The following is an 18,183-nucleotide window of genomic DNA, read 5'->3' on the forward strand; positions in this document are numbered from 1 at the left end:
CAGGGTGACTCTGTTTTAATCATGATAATTTTATTTGCGGTCTTCTTATCCAATTTTTTTATCATGTTGAAGGAAATTTAAATATTCTATCAATGATTTCTTTTTGTTTTTAAAAAGTTTTACATTTTCTCTTTTGTTTTTCTATTGTTTTTATTTTGTATTTAAATATAGTTTAAATGCAATACTATATTGGTTTCATTTGAACATCTAGCTATTCATTAAATTTATACATTACTAAATCTTCACCATGAGAAATAGTTACCTTATCATCATACAAAGATATACAATATTATGAGCTATAGTCCATATGCTATAACTAAATTCCCTTTATATTCCATGCCTACAACTAAATTGTTTTTAATTTGAAGTTTATACCTCATAGATCTCTCTTTTTCTCTTCACCATTTTCACCCTTTCTTACCTCTTTTTCTTTTATTTTTACCTTTATTTAATTCCAGTTATAATATTATAACAAAATTCTTTATCACAGTTTTTTTTCTTCAGTGTGTCTCAATTCCAGAGATGGAAGGTCCCAAAAGACTATTAAGTGCAACTCATTTTGCTTCTTTAAAAAATACTGCACTATGTTTTCTTTCACTAAGTATTGTCTACTTTTGCACACTCCGACCCTGCACATAGCCATTTGCAGAACATATTTATTGCATGGATCATAAAAAGTAAAGCTCAGAAGGTTAATGATTTATAGTCACTAATCTTCTTAACAAAAAAATCTAAACTCTCAGAGTTCTGATTTCAAGTCTCCTACTTTTTCTAGTATACTCTGCTTGTGCTTTATTATATTATTTCTGTTACAAAAGCGTGGGATATGAGAAAACATATCTAATTTAAAAGTTGACTGTGCTTTGTTCCTAGATGATACATAGATTTTTCTCAGGCTGTGTATTTCTTCTCTTGTTTGTTGTTTAGGAAAATAGTTTGATGGTTCTTTTCGTTGGGAAGGGAAGGTCTTTTGGGCCAGTACAGTTGGGAAATAATTGGGTGGAATAAGAAAGTTCTTTCACAGAATAAAAAAAATATTGGGAATGTTTGCAAGCATTTGTAATTCAGAGAATGGGTCATGAGAGGGACAGGAGCCCAGAATATGTAGTTAGTCCAGGACTCAACAAGACGTATGGCCAATAATTAAGAGATTCCTGTGTACAGAGGGGTCATGAGGATCTAAAACCACACTTCCATCTGAAAGTTTATCCTGTTTGATATGATACTATAAACAAACAGTTCCTGGAGCTTTCATGAAACTTACAATGCAGTGGCCATACATTTGTAGTGTTTTGGGGAATAAAGGTGAAAAGCTGGGGCCACATTTGAGGAACGAGGTGGAGATGGGACATTTTTCATGAGATAAAATGAAATGAGTAGTTATCAAAGTCAAATTGGAAAGTAGGAACCCTAAAGTAAGATGATGGACAATAAAAGCTTATTCTTATGATTCTTTTCTTTCACTAGAAATATTAGGGGGGCCAAGGGATTTCTCTGGAGAGGGTAAAAGCTCAAGTTACTTGAAATTTAAAAAGTTTAACTCACAAAACTGGAGGACCTGGGAATGAGTAAATCACTCCTGTTTTTGTAGGCCCCTGTACACTACTTCCTAATAGATTTTAAGGTATAAAACCCTCAAATTTTAATTAGGAAAACAATGGTAATTTCAAAGAAATTTCAGTGAATATATCAAGCTTGACAATGTCTCCTCTGGAATAAGATGCTGGATTGTTTTTCTTTTGAGGAAACAGGCATAAAAGTATTTTACTATAAAAAGCCTTAATATTAACCAGGGGACAATTTCAACATTTTATAAGATAACTTTCATAATATTTTGTATTCTACTTGTTTTCTAATCTCCAATTAAGTTTTAGATATTATGAAATTATTAACACAGTATGTTGGCTTGTTTGTTTTTAGGTGTTTGGCATGGCTAAATTCTTAACTTACAGTTTGTTTTTTCTTTTTTTTGAGAGGGCATCTCTCATATTTATTGATTAAATGCTTGTTAACAACAATAAAATTCTGTATAGGGGACTCAATGCACAGTCATTAATCAACCCCAAGCCTAATTCTCAACAGTCTCCAATCTTGTGAAGCATAACAAACAGGTTCTTACATGGTGGACAAGGTTTTACATAGTGAATAAGTTCTTCCATGGTGAACAGTGCAAGGACAGTCATCACAGAAACTTTCGGTTTTGATCACGCATTATGAACTATAAACAATCAAGTCAGATATGATTATTCGTTTGATTTTTATACTTGATTTATATGTGAGTCCCACATTTCTCCCTTATTATTATTATTATTATTATTATTATTTTAAATAAAATGCTGGAGTTGTAGGTAGATGCAAGATAAAGGTAGAAAACATAGTTTAGTGCTGTAAGAGGGCAAATGTAGATGATCAGGTGTGTGCCTATAGACTTAAGTATTAATCCAAGCTAGACAAGGGCAGCAAAACATCCACGGATGCAGAAGATTTCTCTCAAAGCAGGGGGGGTGAGGTTCTGAGCCTCACCTCTGTTGATCCCCAAATTCTCACCTGATGGCCCCCCTGCGACTGTGCCTGTCTTAGGTTGTTCCTCCCTTGAGGAATCTTACCCGTCTCTGGCTAACCAGTCATCTTCCGGGGCCATACAGGGAAATGTAAAGTTGGTAAGTGAGAGAGAAGAAATATTCTTTGAAAAGGTTAGCTTTTTACTTCTTTGCAGATTTATGCCCTGTGGCTTCTATGCCCAGCATTTGTCTTGAGGTATCTTTACCACTTGGAAGAATTGTGATACTTGGTAATTTTCGATATGAGGCACTAATTCTCTAAAGGGTTGCAATTAGGAAGGAAGAAGAAAAGCTATAGAAGTAGTAGATGGAAGAAAACATGGGAAGATTGATTATTTCTTTGACATACCTTTTTGTAGAGTAACATAAGCATGTGTAGGTTTTAAACTACTAATTAAATTGCGCACATACATTAACATAATAGGAATACAGTTACATAACCAAAGCAGACCTACAATTACCAGCCATCTCCAGTGAAGCCAAGAAAACCAGTTAGGTACCCCAGGTATTTGTGAAAACTTATCAGTAATATGATGTATATTGTCTAACCGAATTTGGATAGTTTGAGAAAAATCAGACAAATTAAAACAACACATTCCTGGGAACTGTTCACATCCCATGTGTTCTTTTAACAGTAGATAGTCTATAGTCGCACGATTTTGGAGCACTGCAACTTGCACTTCTCCTAATTCTTGGTTGAGTTCCGGCAGTATAGATCCAGTCAAATTTGTTGTTTTACTGTATGCACAGGCCAGCTTAGATATCTCCTTCTTCATTCCAATGGCAAGTCCAGGAACCGGTGGGACGAATGCAGCTACAACTGCAGCATCTCCTGGATCTCTGTTGAGGTTTTTTGATGTTCATCTTCTGGAATGACTCTTCCAGAGGATGTTGATTTGTAAGTTCTTCTTCATATTGTATTTTAATTCGTTTCCTGTGTAGCCAAATTAGGCTTTGATCCTCTGTATAAACACAAACAAACCCTTTGCCCACACTTTGATATGCCCTTTATACCATTGTGAAGAACCTATTGGAGATCACCACACAGGAACTGCTTTCTTTTTTTTTAAGAGAAAGGAATATTATCAGAAAAATGTACCTCCATAGCTGATCATCTGACACCCTTTAAAAGATCAAAATTAAAGATATGTAAAGCATGCATTAATCATTGATTTGCAGTTAGTTTTATCCTATCAGGGAGTAATCTCCCTTTTCTTTCTCTTTCTTTTTGTTATCATTAATCTACAATTACATGAAGAATTTTATGTTTATTAGGCTCTCCCCTATACCAAGTCTTCCCACAAACCCCATTACAGTCACTGTCCATCAGCATAGCAAAATGTTGTAGAATCACTACTTGTCTTCTCTGTGTTGCACAGCCCTCCCCTTTCTCCCAACCCCCCCATTATGCATGCTAATCATAATACCCCCTTTCTTCTCCCCCCCTTATCCCTACCTACCCACCCATCCTCCCCAGTCCCTTTCCCTTTGGTACCTGGTAGTCCATTCTTGGGTTCTGTGATTCTGCTGCTGTTTTGTTCCTTCAGCTTTTCCTTTGTTCTTCTACTCCACAGATGAGTGAAATCATTTGGTATTTCTCTTTCTCAGCTTGGCTTATTTCACTGAGCATAATACCCTCTGGCTCCATGTTGTTGCAAATGGTAGGATTTGTTTTCTTCTTATGGCTGAATAATATTCCATTGTGTATATGCATCACATCTTCTTTATCCATTCATCTACTGATGGACACTTAGGTTGCTTCCAATTCTTGGCTATTGTAAATAGTGCTGTGATAAACATAGGGGTGCATCTGTCTTTTTCAAACTGGAGTGCTGCATCCTTAGGGTAAATTCCTAGAAGTGGAATTTCTGGGTCAAATGGTAATTCTATTTTGAGCATTTTGAAGAACCTCCATACTGCTTTCCACAATGGTTGAACTAATTTACATTCCCACCAGCAGTGTAGGAGGGTTACCCTTTCTCCACAACCTCACCAACATTTGTTGTTGTTTGTCTTTCGGATGGTAGCCATCCTTACTGGTGTGAGGTGATATCTCATTGTGGTTTTAATTTGAATTTCTCTGATAATTAGTGATGTGGAGCATCTTTTCATGTGTCTATTGGTCATCTGAATTTCTGTTTTGGAGAACTGTCTGTTCAGTTCCTCTGCACATTTTTTAATCGGATTATTTGTTTTTTGTTTGTTGAGGTGGGAGAGCTCTTTATATATTTTGGATGTCAAGCCTTTATCAGATCTGTCATTTACAAATATATTCTCCCATACTGTAGGATACCTTTTTGTTCTATTGATGGTGTCTTTTGCTGTACAGAAGCTTTTCAGCTTAATATAGTCCCACTTGTTCATTTTTGCTTTTGTTTTCCTTGCCCGGGAGAAATGTTCAAGAAGAGGTCACTCATGTTTATGTCTAAGAGGTTTTTGCCTATGTTTTTTTCTAAGAGTTTTATGGTTTCATGACTTACATTCAGGTCTTTGATCCTTTTCGAATTTACTTTTCTTTATGGGGTTAGACAGTGATCCAGTTTCATTCTCTTACATGTAGCTGTCCAGTTTTGCCAGCACCGTCTGGTGAAGAGACTGTCATTTCCCCATTGTATGTCCATGGCTCCTTTATCAAATATTAATTGACCATATATGTTTGGGTTAATGTTTGGAGTCTCTCATCTGTTCCACTGGTCTGTGGCCCTGTTCTTGTGCCAGTACCAAATTGTCTTGATTACTATGGCTTTGTAGTAGAGCTTGAAGTTGGGGAGTGAGATCTCCCCCACTTTATTCTTCCTTCTCAGGATTGCTTTGGCTATTTGGGGTCGTTGGTGTTTCCATATGAAGTTTTGAACTATTTGTTCCAGTTCATTGAAGAATGTTGCTGATAATTTGATAGGGATTGCATCAAATCTGTATGTTGCTTTGGGCAGGATGGCCATTTTAACAATATTAATTCTTCCTAGACAAGAGCATGGGATGAGTTTCCATTTGTTAGTGTCCCCTTTAATTTCTCTTAAGAGTGACTTGTAGTTTTCAGGGTATAGGTGTATCACTTCTCTGGTCAGGTTTATTCCTAGGTATTTTGTTCTTTTTGATGCAATTGTGAATGGAGTTGTTTCCCTAATTTCTCTTTCTATTGGTTCATTGTTAGTGTATAGGAAAGCCACAGATTTCTGTGTGTTAATGTTGAATCTTGCAACTTTGCTGTATTCTGATATCAGTTCTAGTAGTTTTGGGGTGGAGTCTTTAGGGTTTTTTATGTACAATATCATGTCATCTGCAAATAGTGACAGTTTAACTTCTTCTTTACCAATCTGGATTCCTTGTATTTCTTTGTTTTGTCTGATTGCCGTGGCTAGGACCTCCAGTACTATGTTAAATAACAGTGGGGAGAGTGGGCATCCCTGTCTTGTTCCTGATCTCAGAGGAAAAGCTTTCAGCTTCTCGCCATTTAGTATGATGTTGGCTGTGAGTTTATCATATATGGCCTTTGTTATGTTGAGGTACTTGCCCTCTATACCCATTTTGCTGAGAGTTTTTATCATGAATGGATGTAGAATTTTGTCAAATGCTTTTTCAGCATCTATGGAGATGATCATGTGGTTTTTGTCCTTCTTTTTGTGGATGTGGTGGATGATGTTGATGGATTTTAGAATGATGTGCCATCCTTGCATCCCTGGGATGAACCCCACTTGGTCATGGTGTATGATCCTTTTGATATACTGTTGAATTCTGTTTGCTAATATTTTATTGAGTATTTTTGCATCTACATTCATCAGGGATATTGGTCTGTAATTTTCTTTTTTGGTGGGGTCTTTGCCTGATTTTGGTATTAGGGTGATGTTGGCTTCATAGAATGAGTTTGGGAGTATTCCCTCCTCTTCTATTTTTTGGAAAACTTTAAGGAGAATTGGTATTATGTCTTCTCTGTATGTCTGATAAAATTCCGAGGTAAATCCATCTGACCCAGGGGTTTTATTCTTGGGTAGTTTTTGATCACCATTACAATTTCTTTGCTCGTAATTGGTTTGTTTAACTTTTGTGTTTCTTTCTTGGTCAGTCTTGGAAGGTTGTATTTTTCTAGGAAGTTGTCCATTTCTTCTAGGTTTTCCAGCTTATTAGCATATAGGTTTTCATAGTAGTCTTTAATAATTCTTTGTATTTCTGTGGAGTCTGTCGTGATTTTTCCATTCTCATTTCTGATTCTGTTGATGTGTGTTGATTCTCTTTTTCTCTTAATAAGTTTGGCTAGAGTCTTATCTATTTTGTTTATTTTCTCAAAGAACCAGCTCTTGGTTTCATTGATTTTTCTATTGTTTTATTCTTCTCTATTTTGTTTATTTCTTCTTTAATCTTTATTCTGTCCCTCCTTCTGCTGACTTTAGGCCTCATTTGTTCTTCTTTTTCCAGTTTCAATAATTGTGATGTGAGACTATTCATTTGGGATTGTTCTTCCTTCTTTAAGTGTGCCTGGATCGCTATATACTTTCCTCTTAAGACTGCTTTCGCTGTGCCCCACAGAAGTGGGGGCTTTGTGATGTTGTTGTCATTTGTTTCTATATATTTCTTGATCTCTATTTTAATTTGTTCATTGATCCATTGAGTATTTAGGAGCATGTTGTTAAGCCTCCATGTGTTTGTGAGCCTTTTTGTTTTCTTTGTAGAATTTATTTCTAGTTTTATGCCTTTGTGGTCTGAAAAGTTGGTTGGAAGAATTTCAATATTTTGGAATTTACTGAGGCTCTTTTTGTGAGCTAGTATGTGGCCTATTCTGGAGAATGTTCCATGTGCACTTGAGAAGAATGTGTATCCTGTTGCCTTTGTATGTAGAGTTCTATAGATGTCTGTTAGGTCCATCTGTTCTAGTGTGTTGTTCAGTGCCTCCGTGTCCTTACTTATTTTCTGCCCGGTGGATCTATCCTTTGGGGTGAGTGGTGTGTTGAAGTCTCCTAAAATGAATGCATTGCATTCTATTTCCTCTTTTAGTTCTTTTAGTATTTGTTTCACATATGCTGGTGCTCCTGTGTTGGGTGCATATATATTTAGAATGGTTATATCCTCTTGTTGGACTGAGCCCTTTATCATTATGTAATGTCCTTCTTGATCTCTTGCTACTTTCTTTGTTTTGAAGTCTATTTTATCTGCTACTAGTACTACAACCCCTGCTTTCTTCTCTGTGTTGTTTGCCTGAAATATGTTTTTCTATCTCTTGACTTTTAGTCTGTGCATGTCTTTGGGTTTGAGGTGAGTTTCTTGTAAGCAGCATATAGATGGGTCTTGCTTTTACATCCATTCTGTTACTCTGTGTCTTTTGATTGATGCATTCAGTCCATTTACATTTAGGGTGACTATTGAAAGATATGTACTTATTGCCATTGCAGGCTTTAGATTCGTGGTTACCAAAAGTTCAAGGTTAGCTTCTTTAGTATCTTACTGCCTAACTTAGCTCTCTTATTGAGCTGTTATATACACTGTCTGGAGATTCTTTTCTTCTCTCCCTTCTTATTCCTCCTCCTCTATTCTTTATATGTTGGTTGTTTTATTCTGTGTTCTTTCGTGTTTCCTTTAACTGCTTTTAGTCGGTAGTTGATTTTATTTTTTGCCTTTAGTTAGTATATGGTTGGTCTGCTTTCTTTGCTGTGATTTTATTTTCTCTGGTGACATCTGTTTAGTCTTAGGAGTGCTCCCGTCTAGAACAGTCCCTCTAAAATACCCTGTAGAGGTGGTTTGTGGGAAGCAAATTCCCTCAACTTTTGCTTGTCTGGGAATTGTTTAATCCCTCCTTCATATTTAAATGATAATCGTGCTGGATACAGTATCCTTGGTTCAAGGTCCTTCTGTTTCATTGCATTAAATATATCATGCCATTCTCTTCTGGCCTGTAAGGTTTCTGTTGAGAAGTCTGATGATAGCCTGATGGGTTTTCCTTTATAGGTGACCTTTTTCTCTCTAGCTGCCTTTAAAACTCTTTCCTTGTCCTTGATCTTTGCCATTTTAATTATTATGTGTCTTTGTGTTGCCCTTCTTGGGTCCTTTCTGTTGGGAGTTCTGTGTATTTCCATGGTCTGATCAATTATTTCCTCCCCCAGTTTGGGGAAGTTTTCAGCAATTATTTATTCAAAGACACTTTCTATCCCTTTTCCTCTCTCTTCTTCTTCTGGTACCCCTATAATACAGATATTGTTCCTTTTGGATTGGTCACACAGTTCTCTTAATATTGTTTCATTCCTGGAGATCCTTTTATCTCTCTCTGTGTCAGCTTCTATGCGTTCCTGTTCTCTGGTTTCTGTTCCTTCAATGGCCTTTTGCATCTTATCCACTCTGCTTATAAATCCTTCCAGAGTTTGTTTCACTTCTGTAATCTCCTTCCTGGCATCTGTGATCTCCCTCCAGACTTCATCCCTTAGCTCTTGCATATTTCTCTGCATCTCCTTCAGCATGTTTATGATTTTTATTTTGAATTCTTTTTCAGGAAGACTGGTTAGGTCTGTCTCCTTCTCTGGTGTTGTCTTTGTGATCTTGGTTTGCCTGTAATTTTGCCTTTTCATGGTGATAGAGATAGTTTGCAGAGCTGGGATGAGTGACAACTGGAAGAACTTCCCTTCTTGTTGGTTTGTGGCCTTCCTCTCCTGGGAGAACAGCGACCTATAGTGGCTTGTTCTGGGCAGCTGCATGCAGAAAGGGCTTCTGATTCTTGCCCAGCTGCTATGGAGTTTATCTCTGCTGTAGCCCTGGGCGTGGCCTTCCTCGGGCTGCAGCTCCAATATGGTGGAGCCGTGTTGGAGGAGGAATGGCCAGGAGGCTTTTTATCTCCATGAGGGGCCTCCGTGCTCCCTGCTGCCCAGGGGGTTAGAGTGCCCAGAGATCCCCAGATTCCCTGCTGCTGGACTAAGTGTCCTGGGATGCTTCCATCAGGCTGTGAGGTCCCTGTCCCTTTAAGACTTCCAAAAAGCACTCGCTTTTCTTTGTCCTGGGTGCAACATCTGCAGGGACCCACTCACAGGTCTTACTATCCTGTTTCCCTCATTTTCAGCACCTCACACGTGCACTGTGTCTGCGCTCTGGTGAGGATGGCTGGGGCTGGGTATTTAACAGTCCTGGGCTCCCTCTCCCTCCCTGCTCCGACTCCTCTCCTCCTGCTGGGAGCTGGGGTGTGGGGTGCTCAGGTCCCACCGGGCCAGGGCTTGTATCTTACCCCCTTCGTGAGGCGCTGGGTTCTCCCAGGTGTGGATGTGGTCTCACTGTTTTTCTGTGTCTTCTGGTCTCTCTTTTAGGAAGAGTTTTCTTTGTTGTATTTTCAAAAATATATGTGGTTTTGGGAGGAGATTTCCGCTGCTCTACTCACGCCGCCATCTTTGCTCCGCCTCCTTAACTTACAGTTTTTAAGTGACCACTTACATCAAATTCCCTGACTCCAATATTAATATGCTTCATTTTCACCTAAGTTCTATTTTTATAAAATAGTTGATCTAGGTTGGTGGTTTCTCCTTGTTTTAGTTTTTTTTGTTTTTTCATTTACTTATTGTCAATGTTGATTAAGTTCTTTTCCTTTTTAAAAGAGAGGTGTATTTAAATAAGTAAATAATATCTGTGACTTTTGGGAATCTCTGTAGACACTGCAGAGGTGCATCCACATTGTTACTTATTTTCTTATTATTTGAGGTGGCCCAAAGTGTGTATTAAACCTGGTCACTAAATTTTTTTTGAGAAGCCTCAAAATTAAATTTGTTTCATTTTTGAAAAGATAAGTCTTTCAAATTAGCTTCCATTCTTTCAGATTATTTTGGGAAAAAATAATAAAGTTTAAATACACCTTGTAAAACATGTTTGACAAAGTTACAGAAGAATCAACTTAGCTATAACTTTCAATATGCAACTCAAGCTCTGGACTTCTCTCAAAGGAGGGGAATCAAATTAGGGTGTTTTACATGTACAACATTAACTTATTCTTTATAGTTTTTAATTTTTTGTGTTTTGTGAATGGCTCTAAGAAAGTAGTGAGAGAAAGTATGATTCTATTAAAGGTGTACAACTGAGAGTCAAACAAAGAAGCTTGGTTTGTGTACTAGGACACAGCTGCTCTGAGTCAGTGAGAAAGATTTTATTTTCTAGGCATAAGAGAAAATGGTCCTCCCAGTTAAAGAAAGTTCCCTATGTTCTGAATTTGTTTAATGTAAACCTTCTCTAAATGAGCTGCTCTCGTTCCGGATCCAGTTTGGGATGAACCTGATCAGGGTGCACTGCGGTTGAGGGCCGATGACAGCCAGAAGTGGAAGGATTTTGAGTTATTTATCCCTTTAATGCCCAAACCCCCAACATTATTGAGCCTTATCCTCTGCTCTTCTTTACCCTGCATCGCTACACACACACACACGCGCGCACACACACACACAGACACACGTGCACAGTGTCTCAACTCATATCTTATGAGCTCCCTGCTTAATATCTAAAGCATGGCATGCAACCCACTTTTAATATTTGCTATGCACATTCACTTATTTAGGTAGATGGTTCCTAGTTATAGTTCCCAAGGGCAAGAGCTGAACAGAAAGTATTTGCTGAATCTGAGAAGAGGAAATGGTTATTGCTTCAATCATTCCTGTGTTCATGTAAAAAACAATATAAAACAGAACATATTTTGTAACCACTAAATGCCATCAATGTGTGAACACAGAAGGAAAAAAACATAAGAAAACGCTTTAAACCCAATAAGGAATACTTGTGTAAAAATGACACTAAGAAATAAAAGGTATTAACTTTCACTTCCTGCTGTATGGTGAACTAGATGTTCTAGTGGGTCCCATCCCTATAAAGTAACTGGATCCTGCATAAAATATAAGATACATTGAATTGTTGTGCAAAAAGAATATATGGGAATTGCCAAGGAGAACAGAAAAGAAGGAAAGAAGGAAGTAAGGAAACAAGGGAGAAAGAAAGAAGTCAGACAAACTTAAAATATCTATCACTGGAATGGGAACAACATTCCATATACATAGGGCCTCACGTGAGGAATGACATCATTTAATCAGGTTAGCAACCAATCAGGGAAATAGTCTGACCAGGTAAAGAGAAAAGATGACTCACTCACCTTGGAAGGAATGACAAACCTACAAGGATGAAACAAGCAAATGTAAATACATACTGAAGAAAAGCATCGTTAGTGCCCTCGATTCAAGTCCCTAGGCTTTCTAATGCTAAAAATAAACCGAATACAATTTTATAGTCAAAGATCACCAAACACACAATGGAAAAAAACAGAACAACCTCTAAATAGTCATTAGAAATACCAATTAAAGACAGAGTCTTTCAAGGATTTGAGACATTTGAACTGTTAGGTAAGTAATTATAAACAATAGCATATGAAATGATAACTAGAAGATGGAGTCATAGAAATGAGCAAGCAACAAGAGAATACACAAAAATTCAAAATAAAACTTTTAGAAATATAATTTCTGGCATAAAAATAAACTCAATTCAGATCAGGCACAGATTAGAGGAAGAATCTGAAGAAATTATTTAGAATGCAGCTCAGAGACCCTAGAAGATAAGAAATATGAAAGAGGCTAAAAATTGTGTACTCAAAAATGGCAAAGTGCAGCACTAGAAAGAGAGAATAGAGAACAGGTTAAAGAGAAATAATCTGAAGAGATGAATGCTGAGCATTTTCCAAGATTTGTAAAATACATGAATTCACAGGCACAGGCTAGTTTTGCTGAACAAAGGTAATGAGAGAAAGGTAATAAATTAGAGGTCCTAATGGCAAAGGGAGAGAAACAGATCCTGTAGGGATACAGGAGCCACTGCATATATAAAGTAGAACAAACACAAATAAACCCATCCCCAGACACATTACAGTACTATAGAGCAACAAAGACCAAGGAAATAGTCTGACCAGGTAAAGAGAAAAGATGACTCACTCACCTTGGAAGGAATGACAAACCCACAAGGACATTAACCACAGCAATAAACCAGAAAACAGCAAAATAATCCATTCATTCATACACATGACAAATATTTACTGTTGTTCCTTACAGTTCTTAAGGTACTAGAAATAAGCCGGGAAATAAAGCACACCAAATTTTCTACCTGTGTGTTGTTTACCATGAGCAAAATAAGTCAATTATATGGTATGATAGAAGATGATCATTATGGAAATAATAAAGCAAAGAAGAATATAGGGAATTCTGGGAGTACATCTTTCAAATAGGTGATCAGAGAAATTTTCACTAAGTTATGATTTGAGTGAAGTCTTGAAAATGGTATGGAAGTGAGCCAGGTAGATATCTGGAGAAGAATATTCTATAAAGAGGAGTCAGCTGGTCCAAATGTCCTGAGATGGAAAGGTGTTTGGGTAATTAGAGGAAGAAAGAGGAGAGAGTGGGACTCAAGCAGAGTAAGAGAAGGGAAATAGATTTTAAAAATCCAAGGGGTAGGGTTGGAAGAAGGGATTATTTAGGGACTTACAGACCACTGTAACATCCAGCAATAGGGTATTTACCCTAATGACTTTAAACTATATTTGTTGAAACTATAATGACTTCAGCTCTTAACCTGAGTGAGATGGGGAGCCTCCAGAGGGTTTGGGACACAAGAGTGAAATGATGTGGCTTCTAACAGGTTCACTCTGGCCACTGGTGGTTTGGCAAAGGTGAGGCAGGGAGAACTGTTCTGAGGCTGTTGCAAAAATTCAAGCAAGAGACCGTGAGACTGGACTGGGACCGCAGTGGAGGTGGTGAGACACGGCTGGATGCAGGTAGCTTTGAAGGATTTTCTATTGACTGGATTTTGTGTGAGAGAGAAAGGCCAGGCCAACAGTGACTGAAGTGTTTTGCTTGAATAACTGGAATTGAATTTTCATTAATTTAAATGGAAAATATTGCTGGAGGAGCAGGAGACGATTTCAGAAAGCAAGATCAGAATTTCAATGCAGGACAAAATGAGTTTGAGATAATTGTTGGACATAAAAGTAGAAATCATGAGACAAATTTAGATATAATCTATCTATCTAACTTGGAGGGGAAAGTCAACCAGAGATATCTTATGCATTGGAATTTAAAATACCTAATATTAAAGAATAATAAAGAGCACACTTAAAATGAGAAGACTATTGTAAAATATGAGCCACCAATAAATATTCTCATAAATTCTTACAAATCAATAAAAATGAGACACCACTACACATCTATTAGTATGTCTAAAATCCAAAGCTCTCACAGCACCAATGCAGACAAGATCTCAATCATTGTAGCCACTTAAGAAGTCAATTTGGTGGTTTCTTACAAAACTGAAACTACTTGAATCATATAATCCAGCAACTGCATTCCTTGGTACTTAGCTAAAGGAATTGAAATTGTATGTCTATACAAAACCTGCACATGGTTGTTTATAGAAGCCTTATTCATAATTGCCAAAACTTAAAAGAGACCAAGGAGTTTTTCAGCCAGTGAATAGATAAATAAATTGAAATATATTTATACAATGGAAAATTACTCAGCACTAAAAAGAAATGAAATCACACCCCAAAACAAGCTGCATATTACTAAGTGAAAGTTTCCATACTGTATGATTCCAAATATATAGTGATCTGGAAGAGGAAAACTAGAGACAGTAAAGGATTCAGTGATTTCCAGGATTTCAATGGAGGGAGAGATGAATAGGTGGGGAACAGATTTTAGGGAAGTGCAACTATGTGTGATACTATGATGATGGATACATGCCATTACGCATTTGTCAAAACCCATGGAATGTACAACACAAAATTGCTCTAATGTAACTATGGACTTTAGGTGATGCTGATATGTTAATCTTGGTTCATGTATTGTAACAAATGCACTACTCTAGATTGGCATGTTAACAGTGAAGGAAGGGGTATTTGAGTTCATAGCTGAGATATACTTTCCCTCAACATTGCTGTGAAGCTAAAACTCCTCTAAAAAAATATCCTATTAAAAAAAGACACCACCACCACCAAGATTGCATAGGATAAAAGTGAGATGAACTTGAATCTGGCAATGACATTTTAGCTGTGATACCAAAGGCACAATCCATGAGAGAAAAAATTGATAAGTTGGACTTTGTCAAAATTAAAACTTCCTCCCTGACACACTATTAAGTGAATGAAAAGACAAGCCACATACTGAGAGAAAATCTTTGCAAGACATGTTTGATAAAGGACTGGTATCAAAGAACCCTTAAAACTCAACAGTAAGAAAAAGAAACCAATTCAGTCTTTAAAAGTGTTAAAGATTTGGACAAGACACCTCACAAAAGAAGATATATAGATGGAAAATAACCATATGGAAACATATTCAACATCATATGCCATCCTGAAACTGCAAATTAAGACAATGAGATATCACAACATACCTAATACAAAGGTAAAATCGAAAATATTGACAACACAAAATGTTGGTGTGGATATGGAGCAACAGGAACTCTTACTCATTTCTGGTGGAAATGCAAATGGTATATAGCTATTGTGAAAGATAGTTTCACAATTTTTAACAAAACTATATTCCTATCGTATCATCCAGCAATAGGGTATTTACCCTCATGACTTGAAAACTATGTCCACATAAAAACCTTTTCATAAATGTTTATAACAGTTTTATTCATATTTATCAAAACTTGGAGGCAATCAAGATGGCCTTATAAGGAGAATAGATTAACTGTAGTACATTCATACGATAAAATATTATGCGATATAAAAGAAATGAGCTATCAAACCATCAAAAGACGTGGAGGAAACTTAAAAGCATATTGTGAAGTAAAGAAGTCAATTGGAAGGGCTTTGTTCTATTTGAATCCAACTAAACATTCTGAAAAAGGCCAAAGTGTGGAGGCAGTAAAAGAGCAGTGGTTTAGGGGCTTGGGGAGAGAGAGGAAGAAATGAATAGGTGGAGAACAGGTGATTTTTAAGACAGGGAAAGTATTTTTTTTTGTTACTATAATGGTGACACACATTATACACTTGTTAAAACCCACAGAAAGTAACACAGTGGAAAATGGAATTTAGTTAAAAATATAGCATCAATTGCAACAAATGAACCATACCAATGCAAGCTACTGCTAATTGGAGAAATTTGCTGGGGTAGAGGGGTGGTGAGAAGGGGTGTATGGGAACTCTGTACCTTCTGCTCAATTTTTCTATAAGCCTAAACCTGCTCTGAAAAATGATATCTACTGAAAATTGTATATCTTTTGTGTGTTGTGTGTATTTCTGTGTGTATCTGTGTGGGGTTTGATGTTTAATTTTTCTTTCAGGTCATTAATGAACATCTGAATAGTAACTGTTCCTTGCTTCAGTTTATCTACTGATTGTTCTAATTATATTAGTACTTTTTAATGAGCCCCTTCAGTGAAGTAAAAGTTAAGGAGACAACATATATAGTGGTACCTTCTTGCATTTTCCAGCACAACCCATTTCTTGGCACAATAATCTGAAAAATATCACAAACATTAGCAAAAAATTACTGAAAAAGCAAACAAATAAGAACCAATCCTCAGATTCCAGGCATGTTGCACAAGGAACAGATAACAGCATTTTACTTTCTCTGGTTGCATCTGTCAGCATTTTAGTTTGTTAGAATAACTTCATTTTTATGAAAATTAATTATGCTAATTTCAAAGATATTCAAATAAGAGAGAGAAATAAAATACAAGAGCAACAAAAGCCATCCCTCATTTGATTACACACGCAATGTAAAATACCACTAAGTAATCATATACAGAGACAAACGTACACACAGACTTTTACACAGAAGAACAAATAGAAATCATTTTATTAAAATAGATTTGTGCTGTGCAAGCTTTCATAAACAAAAATAGTCTGTGAATTTTCATCATATATTTTGTAGGAATTTCTTGAATTCTTTGTTAACACAAAAATAACCAAGTCTTCATCAACGTGATAGTAAAAATGTTTGGGCTTTAGATTCCAAAGAACTAGGTTTGAAGACATCCTTGTTCTGTCATTTACTAGCTGAAATCTTAAGCAAGCTACTTATTCTCTTGGTGTCTAAAATTTCCCATTTATATACCATAAAATACAAAAGCCTTGATCACGGGACTTTGGTAAGAATGACATGAGGTAATTTCTATAAACGTGGTTCTTAATAAATTATGAGTTAATATTTTTAAAGACTCAATTGTTGAGGAACAATGTGTTCTTGTCTTCCAGCTGCCTTTTTTCACTGCGGCCTGAGAATCTTTACACATCTTGCTTAGGAGGCCAGTCGAAAACCTTTGAGAGGTTTAAAAGGTTTAAGAACCAGAGACCAGACAGGAAGATTCCTAGAGGAGAGAAATATATGTATCGAGGAGTTTGCAGCATACATTCCCTCTATTTGCTTTACTTACTTATTTTTCCCTTAAAATTCTTATTCATAGAAACTCGTTTAGTTATTCAATAAGTATTGTTTGGACAACCACATGCCATTCATTGCTCTAGGTTTGGAGATAGAAAGGCATGTAAGAGAGACATGGCCACTATTGCCTTAGGCTTTTGCTATAGGGGGTGGACAGATACTACCTGATAACTTCCATAGTTAAATATTTAATTAAAGTTGCAATAAGTACTTTAAAGGAGATGAATAGGTTTCTATGAATTCATTTTTCAGAATGCTTTCCCTATTTTGTTCCTAGGAATCTGCAAGAAAAGAACATATAGAACTTAAGGAAACCCACCCCCAGAGAGACACATAGAAAGCTGTCCAAGATTACAAAGCTATTTTGGAGCAAATCTGTCCAGATTCCCTAAATCCCAGTACGGTGATTTTCTTGTGACACATTTTAGAGTGAAGAACTCAAACACTAGAGGAAGAGTCTATTATTTCAATTTTATCTCTTTCTGCTATTTTCAACACTGGTCCAACTGAAAAGCCTTGTGTGAGTCAAATCTGCTTGCAGAAGAGCTCAGTGTTGCATGTGAAGCTGACTCAGTCATACATCTCATCCCAGATTGTGTGAGTAGGTGTTGAAGTGCATGTCTTCAGTCATTATGCACTCACTTTCCCTAGTTCTCCTGCTACTGTTTATGTTTACTTCTTGAGATCCAGAATCTTTGCTTAATTTTTTGGCAAACATTTTTAACAGTATTGTTGGTCTACAAATAAGGTATACAAAACTCTTTGTACCTCAAAGGGACCTTTTTTCTAGTAAAGGAGACTTGAGACTCCTATGTGGAGTAAGTGTACTCATGTCTAAGCCACTCTCACAATTTTCCATCCTTGGAAATTGCAACTCTATCTTGCTGGTTGCTGAGGCCAAAAACATTGGAGCCATCTTTCATTACGCTTTTTCTCTAAAAACCTACATTGAGTCTGTTAATAAACATTGTCTTGATTTTCAAGATACAGCCAGAGTCATATTTCTTCTCACTGCCTCCACTGTACCCATCAGACCCCTGATCCTCTGATCTCCCACCTGGGTTAATGTAATCACGTCATAAGTGATATCCTTGCTTCCAGCCACATCCTACTATGTTTCATTTGACAGAGAACAAACAGAGTGATTATTTAATTCTCCAGTTCTTGTTTCAAACAGTGTGCAACTTACAGAGAAGTCCCAAGAACAATGATCACCCATACTTTCTCCATCTGGATTCACCATTGTTAACATT

Source organism: Manis javanica, chromosome 6, assembly GCF_040802235.1.
Source record: "Manis javanica isolate MJ-LG chromosome 6, MJ_LKY, whole genome shotgun sequence".
NCBI classification, from domain to species: domain Eukaryota; kingdom Metazoa; phylum Chordata; class Mammalia; order Pholidota; family Manidae; genus Manis; species Manis javanica.